General features: G+C 38.1%; 1 non-coding gene across 1 annotated transcript; it reads right to left on the bottom strand.

Moving 5' to 3' along the window:
• Positions 1 to 9,351: 9,351 nt before the first annotated feature.
• LOC132489733 (U6 spliceosomal RNA) lies at positions 9,352 to 9,459 on the bottom strand. Its single transcript, XR_009532111.1, has one exon. It is a non-coding gene; the product is annotated as a U6 spliceosomal RNA (small nuclear RNA).
• Positions 9,460 to 12,196: the final 2,737 nt, after the last annotated feature.

Genomic DNA, 12,196 nt, shown 5'->3' with positions numbered 1-12,196 from the left:
GAAAATCTTATCCTTTCAGATAAAGGGAAATTACATATAACTGTTTAGGTGTAACTCAGGAAGCATGTCCAGGACAGCTCCTACAGATACTTCTTTAACGAATCCTGATTCAATATTATATTATCTATTATATTATAGATGGATTTTTCTTTAAAATGAGAAAGATATTTCCTGTGCAGGACATGTAATCACCATGGAATATATAGCCATCAAATCAATTCCACGACCTAATGCTATTTTCCCAAGTGGCTAACCTAATAACTTTGATTTGAGCCTGCATTTTGGCGAAAGGAAAGTGGTAAACATTTAACATACAATAGACACATGATTCATGGTTTTGGGGTGCTACAGAAGCAAAGGGGATTTGAGACATATTCAGGTAGCCTGATATAAAAATGATAAAATGATCGATGATATATTAAAAGTTATTAATACCCAAGAAATATCAGTTATTAAAGTATATACCTGTATTCTGAGATCATTACAGAAGCCAAAGGCAGTGCTTTTGCTGATTTATCTGCTAACCAAGTAGCTCTTGTTATCCTATCCATATGGGCACCACTAATTTGATGTCTATCCTCATCAAGCTTTCAGAAGGACAATCAGCTAAATTTAGACAGACTCTAATTGCCAAATGGTAATTTTATAACTTCACTATTTTCTCCCTCATTTATCAGTTGTAATATAAGAAAACTTTTTTCCCCTTTAATTTACTTATTCATTTTTTTATGGAAGTATAGATTCAGAGATTTCTTTTTATTCCATGAGTATTTTGTTACTATCATTATTTTATTTTAATGCTCAGTTTGTTTCATATTTACAGTGGAAACCCTTCAAACTGATTCCTATTCCTTTAGGCATACCTCCATCATTATTTTGAGCACCATCTTACTTTCTGGAACTACAAGATGTTCCAGGCTCACTTTTTATTTTTCCTGCCTCAACACTAACAGTCAACTGTATTTCCAAGGAAGCCAGTTCCTTTTAATGGGGGATGGTATTTAGAAACCAAGTTCAGGATTTAGACTGTCTCATTGCTGCTGGGTGTCTTTGTTTCTAGGCCATTTCAACAGGCAGAACGAAGAGATATAAATATATCTACATCCATTTATTTTTTCTTTCTCTACAATCATCTATCTATCTCTCTATCTCTCTATCATCTATCTCTTAAAACACATGAGTTTATGCTGATAACTTTCATCCAATTCAGCACGAGAGGATTCATTCTAGCCTTCCCCTTTTCATATTTGTAACTGCCTTCTCCAACAGTGAGAAACCTGGCTTCTTTAATTCTCTAGATATTTAATCATTTCCTCAGTCCTACAATGCACAGAAAGTAGTTTAAGAATTGCTAACTCACACTGCCATCAAAAACCCTCTAACTAGAGTTCCATGTTTGTTTACAGTTCTTTTTGGTTTTAGACTTGGGGTATATAGTCAGACTACTATTTTTTTTGTTTTTTTTAACATCTTTATTGGAGTATAATTGCTTTACAATGGTGTGTTAGTTTCTGCTTTATAACAAAGTGAATCAGTTATACATATGTTCCCATATCTCTTCCCTCTTGTGTCTCCCTCCGTCCCACCCTCCCTATCCCACCCGTCTAGGTGGTCACAGAGCACCGAGCTGATCTCCCTGTACCATGCGGCTGCTTCCCACTAGCTATCTATTTTACGTTTGGTAGTGTATGGATGTCCATACCACTCTCTCACTTTGTCACAGCTTACCCTTCACCCTCCGCATATCCTCAAGTCCATTCTCTAGTAGGTCTGTATCTTTAATCCTGTCTTAACCATAGGTTCTTCATGACTCTTTTTTCCCCTTAGATTCCATATATATGTGTTAGCATATGGTATTTGTTTTTCTCTTTCTGACTTACTTCACTCTGTATGACAGACTCTAGGTCCATCCACCTCACTACAAATAACTCAATTTAGTTTCTTTTTATGGCTGAGTAATATTCCATTGTATATATGTGCCACATTTTCTTTATCCATTCATCCGATGATGGACACTTAGGTTGTTTCCATCTCCTGGCTATTGTAAATAGAGCTGCGATGAACATTTTGGTACATGACTCTTTTTGAATTATGGTTTTCTCAGGGTATATGCCCAGTAGTGGCATTGCTGGGTCATATGGTAGTTCAATTTTTAGTTTTTTAAGGAACCTCCATACTGTTTTCCATAGCGGCTGTATCAATTTACATTCCGACCAGCAGTGCAAGAGTGTTCCCTTTTCTCCACACCCTCTCCAGCATTTATTGTTTCTAGATTTTTTGATGATGGCCATTCTGACTGGTGTGAGATGATATCTCATTGTAGTTTTGATTTGCATTTCTCTAATAATTAATGATGTTGAGCGTTCTTCCATGTGTTTGTTGGTAATCTGTATATCTTCTTTGGAGAAATGTCTGTTTAGGTCTTCTGCCCAGTTTTGGATTGGGTTGTTTGTTTTTTTTGTTATTGAGCTGCATGAGCTGCTTGAAAATTTTGGAGATTAGTCCTTTGTCAGTTGCTTCATTTGCAAATATTTTCTCCCATTCAGAGGGCTGTCTTTTGGTCTTGTTTATGGTTTCCTTTGCTGTGCAAAAGCTTTAAAATTTCATTAGGTCTCATTTGTTTATTTTTGTTTTTATTTCCATTTCTCTAGGAGGTGGGTTAAAAAGGATCTTGCTGTGATTTATGTCATAGAGTGTTCTGCCTATCTTTTCCTCTAAGAGCTTGATAGTTTATGGCCTTGCATTTAGATATTTAATCCATTTTGAGCTTCTCTTTGTGTATGGTGTTAGGGAGTGTTCTAATCTCATACTTTTACATGTACCTGTCCAGTTTTCCCAGCACCAATTATTGAAGAGGCTGTCTTTTCTCCACTCTATATTCTTGCCTTCTTTATCAAAGATAAGGTGACCCTATGTGCGTGGGTTTATCTCTGGGCTTTCTGTCCTGTTCCATTGATCTATATTTCCGTTTTTGTGCCAGTATCATACTGTCTTGATTACTGTAGCTTTGTAGTATAGTCTGAAGTCAGGGAGCCTGATTCCTCCAGCTCCATTTTTCATTCTCAAGATTGCTTTGGCTATTCGGGGTCTTTTGTGTTTCCATACAAATTGTGAAATTTTTTGTTCTAGTTCTGTGAAAAATGCCAGTGGTAGTTTGATAGGGATTGCATTGAATCTGTAGATTGCTTTGGGTAGTAGAGTCATCTTCACAATGTTGATTCTTCCAATCCAAGAACATGGTACATCTCTCCATCTATTTGTATCATCTTTAATTTCTTTCATCAGTGTCTTATAATTTTCTGCATACAAGTCTTTTGTCTCCTTAGGTAGGTTTATTCCTAGATATTTTATTCTTTTTTTTTTTTTTTTTTTTTTTTTTTTTTTTTTTTTTTTTTTTTTTTGCGGTATGCGGGCCTCTCACTGTTGTGGCCTCCCCTGTCGCGGAGCACAGGCTCCGGACGCGCAGTCTCCGGATGCGCAGGCTCAGCGGCCATGGCTCACGGGCCCAGCCGCTCCGCGGCATATGGGATCCTCCCAGACCGGGGCACGAACCCGTATCCCCTGCATCGGCAGGCGGACTCTCAACCACTTGCGCCACCAGGGAGGCCCTATTTTATTCTTTTTGTTGCAGTGGTAAATGGGAGTGTTTCCTTGATTTCACTTTCAGATTTTTCATCATTAGTGTATAGAAATGCCAAAGATTTCTGTGCATTAATCCTGTATCCTGCTACTTTACCAAATTCATTGATTAGCTCTTAGTAGCTTTCTGGTAGCATCATTGGGATTCTCTATGTATAGTATCATGTCATCTGCAGTGACAGCATTACTTCTTTTCCAATTTGGATTCCTTTTATTTCTTTTTCTTCTCTGATTGCCGTGGCTAGGACTTCCAAAACTATGTTGAATAAGAGTGGTGAGAGTGGGAAACCTTGTCTTGTTCATGATCTTAGTGGAAATGGTTTCAGTTTTTCACCATTGAGGACGATGTTGGCTGTGTGTTTGTCATACATGGCCTTTATTATGTAGAGGAAAGTTCCCTCTATGCCTACTTTCTGTAGGGTTTTTATCATAAATGGGTGTTGAAGTTTGTCGAACACTTTCTCTGCATCTATTGAGATGATCATATGGTTTTTATCCTTCAATTTGTTAATATGCTGTATCACGTTGATTGATTTGTGTATATTGAATCCTTGCATTCCTGGAATATTCCCCACTTGATCATGGTGTATGATCCTTTTAATGTGCTGTTGGATTCTGTTTGCTAGTATTTTGTTGAGGATTTTTGCATCTATGTTCATCGGTGATATTGGCCTGTAGTTCTCTTTCTTTGTGACATCTTTGTCTGGTTTTGGTATCAGGGTGATGGTGGCCTCCTAGAATGAGTTTGGGAGTGTTCTTCCCTGTGCTATATTTTGGAAGAGTTTGAGAAGGACAGATGTTAGACCTTCTCTAAATGTTTGATAGAATTTGCCTGTGAAGCCATCTGATCCTGGGCTCTTGTTTATTGGAACATTTTTAATCACAGTTTCAATTTCAGTGCTTGTGATTGATCTGTTCATATTTTATGTTTCTTCCTGGTTCAGTCTTGGCAGGTTTTGCATTTCTAAGAATTTGTCCATTTCTTCCAGGTTGCCCATTTTATTGCCATAGAGTCACCTGTAGTAATCTTTCATGATCTTTTGTATTTCTGCAGTGTCAGTTGTTACTTCTCCTTTTTCATTTCTAATTCTGTTGATTTGTCTTCTCCCTTTTTTTCTTGATGAATCTGGCTAATGGTTTATCAATTTTGTTTATCTTCTCAAAGAACCAGCTTTTAGTTTTATTGATCTTTGCTATCGTTTCCTTCATTTCTTTTTCATTTATTTCTGATCTGATCTTTATGATTTCTTTCCTTCTACTAACTTTGGTGTTTTTTGGTTCTTCTTTCTCCAATTGCTTTAGGTGCAAGATTAGGTTGTTTATTTGAGATGTTTCCTGCTTCTTAAGGTTGGATTGTATTGCTGTAAACTTCCCTTTTAGAAGTGCTTTTCTTGCATCCCATAGGTTTTGGGCCGTCATGTCTTCATTGTCATTTGTTTCTAGGTATTTTTTGATTTCCTCTTTGATTTCTTCAGTGATCACTTCGTTATTGAGTAGTGTATTGTTTAGCCTCCATGTATTTTTTACAGATCGTTTCATATAATTGATATCTAGTCTCATAGCATTGTGGTAGGAATAGATACTTGATACAATTTCAATTTTCTTAAATTTACCAAGGTTTGATTTGTGACCCAGGATATGATCTATCCTGGAAAATGTTCCATGAGCACTTGAGATAAATGTGTATTCTGTTGTTTTGGATGGAATGTCCTATATCGATTAAGTCCATCTTGTTTAATGTATCATCTAAAGCTTGTGTTTCCTTATTTATTTTCATTTTGGATGATCTGTCCATTGGTGAAAGTGGGGTGTCAAAGTCCCCTACTATGAATGTGTTACTGTCGATTTCCCCTTTTATGGCTGTTAGTATTTGCCTTATGTATTGAGGTGCTCCTTTGTTGGGTGCATAAGTATTTGCAACTGTTATATCTTCTTCTTGGATCAATCCCTTGATCATTATGTAGTGTCCTTCTTTGTCTCTTCTAGTAGTCTTTATTTTAAAGTCTATTTTGTCTGATATGAGAATTGCTACTCCAGCTTTCTTTTGATTTCCATTTGCATGGAATATCTTTTTCCATCCTTTCAGTTTCAGTCTGTATTGTGTCCCTAGGTTTGAAGTGGGTCTGTTGTAGACAGCATATATATGGGTCTTGTTTTTGTATCTATTCAGCCAGTCTGTGTCTTTTGGTGAGAGCATTTAATCCATTTACATTTAAGGTAATTATCGATATGTATGTTTCTATTCCCATTTTCTTAATTGTTTTGGGTTTGTTATTGTAGGTCTTTTCCATCTCTTGTGTTTCCTGCCTAGAGAAGTTCCTTTAGCATTTGTTGTAAAGCTGGTTTGGTGGTGCTGAACTCTCTCACCTCTTGCTTGTTTGTAAAGGTTTCAATTTCTCCATCAAATCTGAATGAGATCCTTGCTGGGTAGAGTAATCTTGGTTGTAGGTTTTTCTCCTTCATCACTTTAAATATGTCCTGCCACTCCCTTCTGGCTGGCAGAATTTCTGCTGAAAATCAGCTGTTAACCTTATGGGGATTCCCTTGTGTGTTATTTGTTGTTTTTCTCTTGCTGCTTTTAATATGTTTTCTTTGTATTTAATTTTTGAAAGTTTGATTAATATGTGTCTTGGCATGTTTCTCCTTGGATTTATCCTCTGTGGGACTGTCTGTGCTTCCTGGACTTGATTAACTATTTCCTTTCCCATATTAGGGAAGTTTTCAACTATAATCTTTTCAAATATTTTTTCAATCCCTTTCTTTTTCTCTTCTTCTTCTGGGACCCCTATAATTCGAATGTTGGTGTGTTTAATGGTGTCTCAGAGGTCTGAGACTGTCCTCAGTTCTTTTCATTCTTTTTTCTTTATTCTTGTCTGCAGGAGTTATTTCCACTATTTCATGTTCCAGGTCACTTATCCGTTCTTCTGCCTCAGTTATTCTGCTATTGATCCCTTCTAGAGTATTTTTAATTTCATTTATTGTGTTGTGCATCATTGCTTGTTTCCTCTTTAGTTCTTCTAGGTCCTTGTTAACTGTTTCTTGCATTTTGTCTATTCTATTTCCAAGATTTTGGATCATCTTTACTATCATTATTCTGATTTCTTTTTCAGGTAGACTGCCTATTTAGTCTTCATTTGTTAGATCTGGTGGGTTTTTATCTTTCTCCTTCATCTGCTGTGTGTTTTTCTGTCTTCTCATTTTGCTTATCTTACTGTGTTTGGGGTCTCCTTTTTGCAGGCTGCAGGTTCGTAGTTCCCGTTGTTTTTGGTGTCTGTCCCCAGCGGGTAAAGTTGTTTCTGTGGGTTGTGTAGGCTTCCTGGTGGAGGGGACTAGTGCCTGTGTTCTGGTGGATGAGGATGGATCTTGTCTGTTTGGTGGGCAGGTCCACCTCTGGTGGTGTGTTTTGGGGAGTCTGTGGCCTTATTATGATTTTAGGCAGCCTCTCTGCTAATGGGTGGGGTTGTGTTCCTGTCTTGCTAGTTGTTTGGCATAGGGTGTCCAGCACTGTAGCTTGCTGGTCGTTGAGTGAAGCTGGGTGTTGGTGTTGAGATGGAGATCTCTGGGAGATTTTCGCCATTTGATATTACCTGCAGCTGGGTGGTCTCTTGTGGACCAGTGTTCTGAAGTTGGCTCTCCCACCTCAGAGGCACAGCACTGACTCCTGGCTGGAGCACCAAGAGCCTTTCATCCACACGGCTCAGAATAAAAGGGAGAAAAAGTAGAAAGACAGAAAGAAAGAAAGAAAGAGGATAAAATAAAATAAAGTAAGATAAAATAAAATAAAGTTATTAAAATAAAAAATAATTATTAAGAAAAAAAATTTTTTAAGTAAAAAAAAAAAAAACGGACAGTAACCTAGGACAAATGGTGAAAGCACAGCTATACAGACAAAATCTCACACAGAAGCGTACACATACACACTCACAAAAATAGGAAACGGGGAAAAAATTATATATCTTGCTCTCAAAGTCCACCTCCTCAATTTGGGATGATTCGTTGTCTATTCAGGTATTTCACCGATGTAGGGTATATCAAGTCAATTGTGGAGATTTAATCCGCTGCTCCTGAGGCTGCTGGGAGAGATTTCCCTTTCTCTTCTTATTTTTTTTTTTTTGCGGTACGCGGGCCTCTCACTGTTGTGGCCTCTCCCGTTGCAGAGCACAGGCTCCGGACGCCCAAGCTCAGCGGCCATGGCTCGCGGGCCTAGCCGCTCCGCGGCATGTGGGACGCCCCCGGAGCAGGGCACGAACCCGTGTCCCCTGCATCGGCAGGCGGACTCTCAACCACTGCACCACCAGGGAAGCCCCACTTTCTCTTCTTTTTTCCGCACAGCTTCCGGGGTTCAGTTTTGGATTGGGCCCCGCCTCTGCGTGTAGGTCGCTGGAGGGCGTCTGTTCTTCGCTCAAGACAGGATGGGGTTAAAGGAGCCGCCGAATCGGGGGCTCTGGCTCACTCAGGCCAGTGGGAGGGAGGGGCATGGAGTGCGGGGCGAGCCTGCAGCAGCAGAGGACAGCGTGACGTTGCACCAGCCTGAGGCGCGCCATGGGTTCTCCCGGGGAAGTTGTCCCTGCATCATGGGACCCTGGCAGTGGCGGGCTGCACAGGCTTCTGGGAGGGGAGGTGTGGATAGTGACCTGTGCTCGCACACAGGCTTCTTGTTGGTGGCAGCAGCGGCCTTAGTGTCTCATGCCTGTCTCTGGGGTCTGCGCTGATAGCCGCGGCTCGCGCCCGTCTCTGGAGCTCCTTTAAGCGGCTCTCTGAATCCCCTTTCCTCACACACCAGGAAACAAAGAGGCAAGAAAAAGTCTCTTGTGTCTTCGGCAACTCCAGACTTCTCCCAGACTCCCTCCCGGGTAACCGTGGTGCACTAACCCCTTTAGGCTGTGTTCACTCCGCCAGTCCTCTCCCTACGTGTTCCCAGCCCCCACCCGCCCTGGTGGGTGAGCAAACAAGCGTCTCGGGCTTGTGAGTGCTGGTCGGCACCGATCCTCTGTGCGGGAATCTCTCCGCTTTGCCTCCTGCACCCCTGTGGCTGTGCTCTCCTCCGTGGCTCTGAAGCTTCCCCGCTCCGCCACCCGCAGTCTCCACCCGTGAAGGGGCTTCCTAGTGTGTGGAAACCTTTCCTCCTTCACAGCTCCCTCACAGAGGTGCGGTCCCGTCCCTATTCTTTTGTCTCTGTTTATTCTTTTTTCTTTTGCCCTACCCAGGTACGTGGTGAGTTTCTTGCCTTTTGGGAGGTCTGAGGTCTTCTGCCAGCATTCAGTGGGTGTTCTGTAGGAGTTGTTCCACGTGTAGATGTATTTCTGATGTATCTGTGGGGAGGAAGGTATTCACTGCATCTTACTCTTCTGACATCTCCCCCCTCTCTCCCTGACTACTATGTCTTAAAGTTACTCAGGTTATTCCTAATTTTCCCCTTTGGTATGGTTATTTATTTATTTATGTGTTTACTTCTTTAATTTGGGATATAGTTATGTTATATTGTTCCCGTTATTTGAGGTTTTGTTCTCCTAGTGTTTTTAATTTTATTTTTGAATACATAAAACAACATGATTCAAAAAGTCAATGTTAAAACTATATTAAATGTATATTCACGAAAGAGTCACTGGCCTCTCCACAATCCCTTCCATTTTGTTCCCCCTTAACACCTGTATGTAACTAATCTCATTAGTTTCTGATTCATCCTTCTTGCACTTCTTTTTTTAAATAAAGAAAAATATAAAACAGTTTAAGAATTGGCATGTCACCATTGCATAGGTATTATAGTAATCTTCTCTATATCATTTCAGTTTTAGTAATATGTGCCGACAAAGCAAGTACTATTGGCTTTGTTCCTATTGCCTTGTGATAGTAGTGGATACAGTAAAATGATAATTATATATTTGGAGGTTTGTCGTTGTTGGACCCCAATGGGACTTACTCTTAACTTTTTCAGTGTCTTACCTTTTCACACTATCAGCATTCATTATGGTTTATATTTGAGTATGGCTTAAACTGATAGGCTTCCCCTGAACAGTTCTTTCCCTTATCTTTTGGAAGTTTGCTGTTGTGAATAGTCTATTCAATTTGAACTGACATAAGTTTTTTACTTTTTCCTCATATTCCTTTTATTCTTTTCTGATGATATTCTACTACTTATTTTAATTCCTTTAAATTGACAACTTACCATTTACTTGGGTTCTCTTTTCTAATTGATTGTTTCTGTTTTTAACAAATAGGACTTTAAGGAGCTAGCTTTGATCAGCTGCTATGTCTATACTGGAATATTGTTGAAAGGTTTTGATGAGTTTGTTTTGAAAATCTCCTACTGATTCTTAATACTTCATTTTTTTTGAATTTGGGAATTCAGTTCATATTAGTTTGATAGGAAAGACTTCTAAAATACCTAAATTAAGTGTTCCTCTTCCTCTATTTCTTTAAACTTTCTTTTTTTTCCATATATCATGTATATTGGCATCCCAGCCAGCCCTTTTTGAACCATCTTTGACCTATTAATGAAAAAACTAGAAACCTAAGTTGATGAAGCTGTGGCACGCCGGGACTATTGATGTTTATGATTGAAGGCTCCCAGAGGATAGGTCTAGAGATAGGCCTTCCAGGCAGAGGATTTCCTAGTTTATACCTATGAGTGAGCAGAACAAGGTTAGTCTGTGTCAAGTTTCAGCATCTACTGGCTGTAGACAAAGATCTTAGGCCATTTATTCCTTTAATTTACTCTGTGTGTGTGTATTGTGTGTTTTGGAGAGACTGTTATGGAAGGGCAGTGTGGTATAGTGTAGTTTTTGACTGTGACTTCCATCAACTATATTTTTACTTACATGCACTCAATAAGTATATATTTATGTATAAATTTTATACTTGTTATACTATACTAATATAATTTGTAAGTCATAAAAATAAATATATAGTATGTAATAGAATTTATACTATAATGTATATTTATAATATATATAAATAGAAGTTTTAATAATTTTTTTGATCTTGTATACTCCTTGAGTACTTAGACCCCACTTTGGAAGCTACTGGTATAAAGGAAACTACACAGGATTTAGAAGACTTGGGCTCCAATTTTGGATTTACAATTACTGACATAGTAATCCAAGGACATATACTTATTACCTGTATACTTCACTTTCCTCTTCTGTAATGAAGATTAAATGAAATGGGACTTCCCTGGCAGTCCAGTGGTTAAGACTTTGTGCTTCCACTGCAAGGGGCTCAGGTTCTATACCTGGTTCGGGAATTAGATCCCACATGCCACGCAGTGTGGCCAAAAATTTTTTTTAAAAAGATTAAATGAAATGATATATGTAAACCTTTTAGTGTATTACTTGATATAAAATATTTTCAACAAATTTTAATGGACTCTGAATAGTATTTCATATTTTTCTTCTCAAGAGCTTGATCAGGGAAGACATTTAGACATAAATGCTAATGAAGAGTGAAGAACTTTTTATTTTTATTATTTGATGAGGGAAGCAAAAGTTTATCCAGTGGAAAAAAGTAGTCTGAAAATTCCAATATGGTTTCTTTTTACCTGATCATATTTATGATTTCTCAGCAATAAGTCAAATCCATTTCCTGTATTAATAAATTAAAAAATATTTGTTGAATGCTTGCCATGAGTGAGGCTTTATGCAAAGAAATAGAATGCTTGAAAAGATGGGCATATAGTTTATTTACTTGAGTTTATGTGTGCTTCATTTTTATTTGATTGATTTTTCTCAATTGGGTTTAATATTTAAGCTGTACAAAGCATGTATTTGCTGTAGTTTAAAGGAGAAAATACAGACTTTGAAGTTAAATATACAGGTTCATATTCAATCTCTTTGTTTTGTAAACCATGTGATCTCAGGCCATATTCCTGAACTATACTTCTCATATTTGTAAAATGAGGATAATTATCTTCATCGTTGGGTTGTTGTGAGGATTAAATGATAACGTTTGTGAAACACCTGCACAGCTCTAGGCAAGTAAAGTTATATTCAACAAATATTAGTCATATTTAGAAGACATTTTGAAAGGACCTTCTTAACCATAAGAAAAAGTATCTACATGCCAGTTCTAGAAGAGTTGTCATTTAATTTATGTCCTTGCCCTCAAATCAGAGCTAAATTCATATTAACGTGGCCATATCTAATCCCTACTGTAATTGCTTCTGAGTTTTAATCCTATATTGAGTTTTAATCTTATATTACCATTTCTCATATAGGTGAACCTTTACATTTTAGAAAATAATTTGTTACATTTTTTTATTAGGACATATAAAATGACCGCCAAGAATAATATAATGTAGATATTTCCAAAGTAATGAGTGCTGTGCTTGTGCAGTTAGCTTTTTTGCCTGTGAGCATTTCAGGAGGAAATCAATATACTTGTTGAATTTCATATTTCTTAGGAAATAATATATTTTTAAAACATTCCAACATAGAGCTGCTTCACAGGACTTCTAAATGCCCTTTTGAGGTTATATTGTCTGTTTCAAAACAATTATAACTATAAAGAAAACCACTGTGTATTAAGTAGGACTCTTTAATATCAGGAACCAACATGAGGA

Source organism: Mesoplodon densirostris, chromosome 4, assembly GCF_025265405.1.
Source record: "Mesoplodon densirostris isolate mMesDen1 chromosome 4, mMesDen1 primary haplotype, whole genome shotgun sequence".
NCBI classification, from domain to species: domain Eukaryota; kingdom Metazoa; phylum Chordata; class Mammalia; order Artiodactyla; family Ziphiidae; genus Mesoplodon; species Mesoplodon densirostris.
This window is presented reverse-complemented; position numbering and strand designations above follow the sequence as displayed.